This window comes from Microcebus murinus, chromosome 15 (genome assembly GCF_040939455.1).
Source record: "Microcebus murinus isolate Inina chromosome 15, M.murinus_Inina_mat1.0, whole genome shotgun sequence".
In the NCBI taxonomy this organism is placed as follows: domain Eukaryota; kingdom Metazoa; phylum Chordata; class Mammalia; order Primates; family Cheirogaleidae; genus Microcebus; species Microcebus murinus.
This window is the reverse complement of record NC_134118.1, coordinates 20329612-20339176: the sequence shown is the minus strand read 5'-3', so window position 1 is coordinate 20339176 and position 9565 is coordinate 20329612. Positions and strand designations below refer to the sequence as shown.

At 40.3% G+C, this 9565-nt stretch overlaps 1 long non-coding RNA gene across 1 annotated transcript; it reads left to right on the top strand.

The window, feature by feature from the left end:
• Positions 1-5424: 5424 nt before the first annotated feature.
• On the top strand, positions 5425-8981 carry LOC105865154 (uncharacterized). Its single transcript, XR_001151361.2, has 2 exons — positions 5425-5517; positions 8510-8981. It is a non-coding gene; the product is annotated as an uncharacterized LOC105865154 (long non-coding RNA).
• The last annotated feature ends 584 nt before the right edge of the window (positions 8982-9565 follow it).

Here is a 9565-nt window from a genome sequence, read left to right as displayed (position 1 = left end):
AATGGAAGCAGGATATGGATGTAATTTTTAAAAAAATAAATGTATCCATCAAATTGACAAAAAGTCAAAATGTCTAACAATACCAAATTTTAATGAAAACATGGAGGAAGAAGAGCTCTGTTGATCAGAGAGTAATTTGGTGCATGCCTGTAATACAGGCTACAGCTGTTCCCAATACTCGTTTTCCTTCCTCTATAATGCAAAGTTGAACCCTAATTCTTTAACTGGGCACATCACTGCTCAGAATATCTCCATTTCGCAGCCTCCTCTGATGCTAGGTGTGGCCACGTGAATAGTCTGGTCTATTACTGGAAGTGTCATTTGAAATTTCCAGGGAGTATCCTTAAATGAAGGGGTCTCAGCAAATGACTGGAGACAAAAGCAGATGTCAGAAAGAGATGGAAATGATCCATAGTGTCTAAAATCTCCCCCTTTAGCCAACCCAACCCCAAATTGGGCAGCAAGTAACTGCAAATGCTTGTGCTGTCCTTGAAGGATGAGAAAAATAGCCCTGGAATACATAAAACGACTATACAGTGTATCATCTGGCATTAGCACACTATACCCTAAGAGGAGAGAGCTGTTCACAGGGGGAAGTTACAAACAAACTTAAAGTGGAGAAATCTGAAGCTTTAGTGCATTGGTAAAAGAAGTTATTATAATTACTTTCTAAACTTCTGCTTCAGCCTGGAGATACGTTAATAAAAATAGTGCTCCCTATCTGTGCACTACTCCACATATGCATAAATAAATATCTTAGAGTTTGTTTTTGATGATTGGGTGATCCCTTAAAGAAAAAGATTATGAATTAAATTTGTTAATATTTCTCTCTCCTAGAAAAGATGTGATTCTTAGTCACCGGCCGACTTGTTTCAACAACAGTTTGTCTCCCACTAAAAACCATAGCCCCACATCTGTTCCTAATAAAAATCTATAATCAGCAATGCCCATTGCCTTTCAAAACTTATTTTCTTCATCCCTAAACTATGCACAGACCTGGCCAAAGTGTATTTCTGTTGTCACCAAGACATAATGGCATTGCATTTATTCCAGGGTAAATAAATCAGCAGTGATTCCAAGTAGAATCTGTGTCAGCCACTTAAGCTATTGAAAACTTGAGCCTTAACTACAAATTGACATTTTCATTTATCAAAATGCTGAAGCATGCAGGTTTTCTGTTTTTAAGTTTGTAACATTCAAACCTTTGTGATACTTTGTTTCAGGTCACAAGGCTAAAAGACATTTGATAATAAAAACAGTTCACATTTTCAGTAAAAACAGATCCTCGAAGCAGCAACCTTAAGGGACCCTTCCCACAAGAAACATTTATTTATAAAACCTGTGGTCTTCGAACTGCGCTTGAAAGCATCAGAGTAGACCACTACCTAGCAAAGAACTGGAACTGGAACTGGCCTGCAGCCTGCAGGCTTCTGGATAAAGGGCTCAGAATCCATCTGCAGGCTGTCCTATTGCCATGTGAGACCTAACAAGGGCTGTTTAAAAACAGCCTTTATAAAAGCATAGTATATAATTCTGGGTGAAAGTTTAGGGCCACTTTTCCTGGCAGTGACAAACACTACATATTTTCTTTCTCTTTCTCTGAGAACAGTTGATCCTTGATGTTTTTTCAGCTTTGAGCCATTTTCAAAGAGAAGCACATGTTGGAAGCTTCAGCAAGCTTCTCTTAGTCATAACGCTACCACAAAGCAGGGCAAGTGTGCAAAGCAGTGTGCAAAGAGGCTCAGCAAGTGTGGTGGTGCACAGTGACGCAGGCTGCTGCAGGAACAGCCTTCCAAGTAGCTGTGTGTAGCTCACTACTCAGGAGTTGGAACAGGAACTACTGTTGTTCATAATTCCAAGGTGAGCACCAAACACTGATCACTCCCCACAACAGTATCTCCAAGTTCCATTGCTTACACCCAATAGGCACCTTCAAGCTACAGCCAAATCATTAAAAGATGCTGAAAACAGCATCTTCCCTTTGGAAGGACATGTGTTATTTTGCCTAATTCCATATTTTTCCAATCCAAGGCTTGTAGAACATCACAAATTGGCTGAGGTGTTGTGTGGATGAAGGGAAGGGACTAAATGCACGGAAGGGATGCGGAAAAGTCATAATTTGGCATCTTAGAGTTAAGTGGGAGGATAACGTAGGATGATGGTTTTTTTTTCCTCTACCAGGAAACCCTTAACTGTGATATGCAAGAATACTGATTCTCCAAGAGGCAAGTGGCCTTAAATCCAGTACGGCTACACTGGTCTGTGCTCTGTTGATGAGCTTATGCTGCAGTCCCAGCCCCTGGGCCACGGACTGTGGGACAGGTCTGTGGCCAGTTAGGAACTGGACCGCCTGAGCTCCACCTCCCACCTCCCCCATTCTATGGGAAAAATTGTCTTCCATGAAGCTTAGGAACCGGGCTGCACAGCAGGAGGTGAACAGCAGGTAAGCTACATGAAGCTTCATCTGTATTTATAGCCGTTCCCCATCACTTGCATCACCGCCTGTACTCCCCCGGCGCCTCCCAAAGTCCGTGAAAATTTGTCTTCCGTGAAACCAGCCCCACTGGTCCCTGGTGCCAAGTATAACAAAAGAAAGAAGTAGGTTTGTACCCAGAAATCTGCAGTAGATCTTTACAGAAAACCCTAAGAGAACTAATGTTGTGTTCCCAAGAGGCAATTCTTACAATCTCATGAAGTAAGGGGAGAGTAAGAATCACCTCCTGATAAGCTATGAGTGAACTTAAGAGTCAGAAACAGAGAGTGGGCTGGCACACTAAGGGACCCTCTAAGTAGAATGAAGATGAATTGCAAAGTGTCCCATAGGATCAGAGACGAGAAACTTCTGGCATGTGGGTGACAACTCCAGATACTCAATTTTTAGTATCTGTTTTCACAGAAACACCTGTGTTGGGTGCAGGAGTCGAAGGCTGTTATTTTGCATAAGCACCTGGAAGGAGAAGAGAAAGTGGCGCAAGGAGAGGATACAAGCTCTCTACTCTCCCATCGGCCTGAGGGTTTGCCTCCAATCTGTGTAATTGGAACTCATAGACCCTGGCCCCAAAGTAGCTGTGGTCACTAAAGACATTGTGAGTCCAAGCAGAAACAGAGCTGGCTGCCTTCCCCCCCCTCACTCCCCTAGAGCCCACAGAGAAGCTCCAGCGCATAGCAGAGGAGACTCTTGGTGTGGATCAGGTGCTAGGCATGGTGGGGACCTTTCTCACGAGGGCCCTGGCAGGTGCCTTGGCAATGTTGGCATAGAAGAATGTGAACAGAATCAGTTGGGTGAGATGTATAGAGATCCTGTAATTATGTGGGGTGGAGGGGGTGCTAAGAGCTATCATTGTAAATAAGATCTCATCTGTACCCACAGGAGGGTGAGGCTTGAAATATTCGGTTTATGCATACAAAGAACTAAGGAATACCAGTTGCACCCCCAGCCAGGACAATGGCCAATAAAAAGAGGATCCAGAAGACTTCAGGCTTTCAGGAGCACAGACAGTCTGGGCCGCACCTCTGCTCTTCTGTAGAAGGGCACGAGAGCCAAGTGGCCCTTAGGGAAGTATGAGCTGGGCATCCTTGGCTGAGGACTGCCAGGAATGGCAGTAAATGGTCCTCACATTGTTCTTCATTCATACGTAATGCATTCAACACATGTTCATTGAGCACCTAACATGTGCCACATACTATTCTAGGTGCTGGAAATACAGGAATGAACAAAACACAAAATGGATGTCAATCCTTGGCCTCATGAGCCCGTTAGGGCTCATGTTTTTAAAAGCTGACAGAGAAGATGATACATTTTTCAAGCTACATGGTGTCAAAACAAAAAATTTTAGACAAGTGACATTTAACATAGTTTATTTAAGCAAAGAACAATTCATAAGTGAGGCAGCACTGAGAGGCAGAGGTTCAGAGTGCTCCCCTAGCGGCATGAGCCAAACATGGAAGGAGAGTAGAGAAATCACCTGATTGGCTACAGGTTTGCCTTATTTGGGCATGGTGTGATGAGCTGGCTGCCTGTGATTGGCTGAAACCTGGTTACAGTGGTACCAAAAAAAAAAAATACTAGCAAGTTAGGTTTGGGTTTGTTTACATGCAAGTTAGGTTGGAGTTTATTACTTAGGACCTCTGAGTACAGAGACAGCCCCAGGCTAATGGCCTCCTGTTTATTTTGCTTGAACAATAAATAGTACGTTAGACAGTAGTGAGTGCTAAGACTAAATGTAATATAAAGGAGAGAAGAAGGACGGGAAGAGGAGTGTGGGGAGTTATGTGTGCAACACTGGAGAGATGGTGAAAAGGCTATTCAGCCTGGAAGGGAGGAAGAAAGAGGGAGGAGGCTTGAGATCGGAGAGGTAACGAAAGGCACGCAGAGCACCATGGCCATTTTAATCACTGGTCTTTTGTTGAGATGTGAAACTCTGGGAAGGTGTGGAGCAGAGAAGCAAAATGATCTAATCTGAGGAGGCCTTTCTTCTTGGAAGCGAGAGATTTTGCCATTTAAATCAGAACTACTCTCTCCCTGCAAGGAGAGGCTCGTTAGGAAAAAAGTCACAGTGCGGGCAACATCCTTCACATTTGTAAACTTGAATTTTTAGAGCATTTGAGGCTTTCTTCCCCCTTGTCCCTCAGTAGAAAACCACCTAAAATGAAAGGTCCCTGAAGATCAAGCAGTTTCAAATGATGCTTTCTCTGGAGTCCTGAATACAGGGAGGAATCAGGTTGACCCAGGCAACCAAAACACAAGGAGAAGCAAGTGGAGACTTGGAGTCAACAAGCTGCTCTGGGGCTCCGCCTAAATATTGCCCTTTGAACTTCAAACCTGAACTGCACTGAGTATTTGACCAAATGCTAGAGACCAACACCTGGCATCTGAGGGGACAGTGCAGGACTTGCTGGAACTCTGAAGCTACAAGGAGCTGCATTTTTCCTTTAAAGTGGGTGATATCTCTGGTCCAAGTCTCACTCTATGAGGTCAGGGAAAACCTCTTGTAAATCAATGGATCGGTTCTCCAGGTCTCTAGTCGGGGTTTTATGCAGCGTTCTGCAGGGCCCGCAGCTTGACCTAAGATTGCCAGCTCCACTGGGCAGGAAAGTGGGGGTCTGGGGGGGACCCCAAGTTCTCCCACCTGTTTTTCCTCTATCGTGACTGGCTAAGGTCCAGCAAACTGCAAGGGGCCCTCTGTAAAGAACTTTGGATTCTTGCCCCCAAATAAAAGTCCATTACAGTATGGAATATTACTATTTTAAAAATTCCTTTTTACTAAAAAAGCAAACCACTTAGGGACATTGTATGGCTGATACAAAAGCAAAAAAAAAAAAAAAATTGGACTGCTAGAATTTAACTAATGTCTACTCCCAGACAGGATGAAACTTGTCTTTATTGAAGAGGGAGTTGAAGGTTAAAAGGTAACATTCGCCTACAGGTTGAGATTTGCAGGCAGAATTTCCAGAATGCTGAATTTCAGCAGGGATCACTGCAAAGAAGTTGGAACTCCTCTCACCCAAACTTTTCAGGTGAAGAGGGACTTGACAACTGAGACTTCTCTAATAAGTGACAAAAATTTGACAAATAAATGTCAAAAATAATTTGACATTTTTCATGTTGAAGTCTCTATTGAAATAGAATGTGTAAATTAATACTCTTAGGAGACCTGCTTAGAGGAAAAACAGAATGGGGATCATGAACCCTATTAACTCACGTCTCTCAGGCCTCTAATGAAAAATTCCCGAAGGAACGGGAGATGAGTAGGGTGTTCGAAGTGTGTAGAAACTTCGTGAAGCTCCCAGGCATGTGGTTTATAAAGTTACATAGCAGAGTCCTCAACTGATTTTATAACTGGGATTTATGTCTCTAACAAAATAAGATACATAGCAAAAGGATGACTCTGCTAGCCCTTTCTGGAGAGGGAGTGATAAGTCCTCTAAAGATATTGTTTACTTTGCCGAGTTATCTATTTTTTTTCTGTAAATCCCCCACACTGCCCCAGGTTGGAACTCAAAAATCTATTGTTCCCATCAAATCAATTTCCCCACAGAATGAAGAATGCAGTAACCACTATGCTTAAAATGCATTGTTATCTGTTAAGAACCCAACTCGACAAGAATCCCTGAGATTAAGAGGGTCTATGTAGTGAAGGTGGAGAGAATATGCTGGAAAAAAAGAGATCCACACACTGATTATTTTCTAATAAAACTGTTCATTCTATCAGAAAGTGGAGGGAATTCAATGTAAACAGATAGATTTGTTTAAACCTAGTCTTACTACTATTCTGTAGGGGTGCTTTAACCCTATTCTGACATCAGTTATTAAATAAATTGTGATATTTTCACAGATAGGAAACAGCTGAGCTGAAGTTATCCATATCTATAGGATTATTCTAAATTTAATTTTAATGTTCAAAGCTTGAGAAAATTATATGGCCATGGAACATATTCACAGGTTTCATGAGCTAGGAAGTCTGTCCAGCAAAAGGACTGTCAAGAAGTGTAATAGATTTTTAAAAAATGAAAACAGAAAATGATGATAATAGCCACAATTTATTACATACCTACTATGTGACTTTATATATAGTGTATGTATCTTTACATACCATTATATGTAGGGACTTTATATGTAGTTTAATCTCTTATATTTTCAGCAACCCTGTAAAGTAGTATCAATATTCCTATGTTACAGATGAGAAAATGCAAACTTATGGAAGTTATCCAAGATCAAATAAGGTTTTATCTAAGGTTAAAAAAAGCATAGAGCCGAAATTTGAACCCGAATCTGACTCCTAACCCTGTATACTTTCCACCAATGTGTTCTCTCAATACTATAAAAATTAGGTAGCTGTCAATTGGAAATTCAAAGTCCCTAGTTTTCATAAATAAAATACCAAATCCATAATTAAGGGACATAAATTCATTTCAAATGCATTTGTGTGTGTGCATATTTTAATCAACTTCTAAACAACTTCCTTGATTGAATTCAAATTGAATAGGCTTTACCTTAAAATGGAAATAGAACCGATTTTATTTCCTCTGCATTTATGGAGCACCTGCGATGGTCCAGGCATACAAGTTTCAGTGTCTGTCATTAATGCTAAAAACTGCAGTTCTGAGCACTATGGCAAGTCTTCAAACATGCTGATTTTAAAGGATCAATAATACAGCTGCTAATTCTTATTAGTTGCTTCAACTTACCTCTTGTAAACCCACATGGCGATTAACCAATAATGCAGAAAAGCACTTTATATTGCATTTTTGTTTTTATACTTCTGTTATAAATTAAAAGTGAAAAGAATGTTGGATTAGAGACCACGTCTGTGGTACACCTACATTGTGACTTCGAACTTCTCCAAGCCTCAGTTTCTCCATGTCTAAAAATGTCATCTGCTTGCACTCTCCAGCCCAATATCCAAGAACCTTCGTGATCCCTTTCTGATCCTGTCTACTCTCCATCAGTTCTATCACTCTTAGGACCTTGGGATTCCACCTCTTTGAATGATTTGCTTTTTCCAGCAGACCAAATCCTTCCTACACCTCCAGGGCTCTCTTTGGCTCCTTACCCAGGACAGCCTGGCGCTCCATTACCCATGGAAATCTCTTCCACCGGGAAACCTCCCCGGGCCCTCTGGTCTGAACTAAGAGCTCCCTCCTCTGCACTCCCCTAGCACCAGGCCCATCTTCCCAGTACAGAGCCTCATTTTTCCTCAAAATGTAGATTATCATCTGGACCATGTCTTAATCATCTGTTTCCTTCACAGTCCTCAGAACAGTGCTTAGTGTTGAGGGGCACTCAATAAGTGCTGAACGAGTGAAAGAATGAATGTGTTCTCACTTAGCATGGAGCAGGGGATGGGGCCGAAGTTCCTCTTCCTTCACCAGACTCCATTCTGTAATTAGTTCAGTTGTCAAAAAGCAATTTTAAACAGTGCATTTTTTGGTTGAGGATTTGTTACTCTATCACCTAATAAAATCCCTTGCAAGACTCCAGTAAAGAAATGATTTTGAGGGAAGGTAAGTATTAATAACAATCTCCAAATATTTTGGCTGTACACTCCTCTCCTGAAAAAGCTTTTGAGTAAATCCCCCACACTGCCCCAGGTTGGAACTCAAAAATCTATTGTTCCCATCAAATCAATTTCCCCACAGAATGAAGAATGCAGTAACCACTGTGCTTAAAATGCATTGTTATCTGTTAGGAACCCAACCAATACATCCCCCAAATGCATGAATATTCAGTTAACCCCCATATACATATACCTACATAATATGTATACATCCTACTACATTAGTATATATTATGAAATATATAAGTGTAGATAGAAAATATAATTTTTTAAATGAAGAAATAAAAACGAAGGGTTTTAATATTTTCTTTTTTGCACCCCAAGAAATGGCCTTGAGCAAAAAAAGGCCTAATCTTGGCTGAGCAGCTATGTTTTCTGGTAGAAGAAAGGAAATCATGTTTTTCTTTCCCTAGGCTATTCCCTAATGTTGATTATTTCCTCCCTCTCTTTAGGTTCTCTTACAAGACCACCAACATTCTTCAAACGTTAGTGAAATAAAACAGGAGGAGGGTTTGGAGCTCTGGATTCTCAGCCTAGAAATGTCACAGTTTAATCCCAGAGGTTTGCTGCAAAGTTGTAAGCATGACAGTGTGAAACTCTACAGATTATTCTTGAATTCTTTGTTTGTTTTCACTGTGACCCGACTCTCATAAAATTTATTTTATTTTTTCTTCCAAACTCCCATGGTGTGTGGTCATATGATTTAAATGGAGAAAAACATTGTCAAAACAGCATCAAAGGAGTTGTCATTTTTACATTGTTTTCATTAAATAAAAAGGCATAATATCCAGATGTAGTACTATAATTTTTATCTGAATCTTGAAATATGGAATCTAATACTATAGTTATTAGTATTTGTGTTATTTCATATTTTGGTATTATTATAGTTTAATCTGCATCTTAAAGTCAATAAATATGAAAACACAGAACTTTGGAAGTGTATACAAATGCCACTATGCTAAAACCAATTTAATTGTGTGTGTCTGCATGTGCTTGTACACACAGAAAAGATCAGATGGCTATCCCATTCACAAAAGGTTAAAAAGGATTATCGTAGGGTGGGATGAGATTAATTTAATTTTGTTTTCTTCTTTGTGTATTTCCAAACACTCTATAATGGCCAACTTAGGTTGTTTAACAAGAGTGTACGTATCAACAATTGTAAATAATTTACATAGATTCCTATATGGTAAGCTTCCAAATAGAAATTGTAAGAATACCTTTTGGAGTCATTGGCATCTAGACGAAAACTGTGTATTATTTCTAAGTTCTGTGCTGCATTTTAATTACAACACAATTTTTAATGTTACTTTGGTTTCATATAAGAAAATTGCATTTTAAAGCAAGTGCTTCAGAATAAAGCCTCACTTTTATCTAGATTTTAGGTACATTTTATCTTTTAGACAAAAAAAGAGAGGCTAAGAATGGGTCCACAGGAGCTTGTAAAATAAACGAATCAAGGCAGAGCCCAGGGGAGGCCCAAAGGAAGATCCTACATCAGGGGTTGT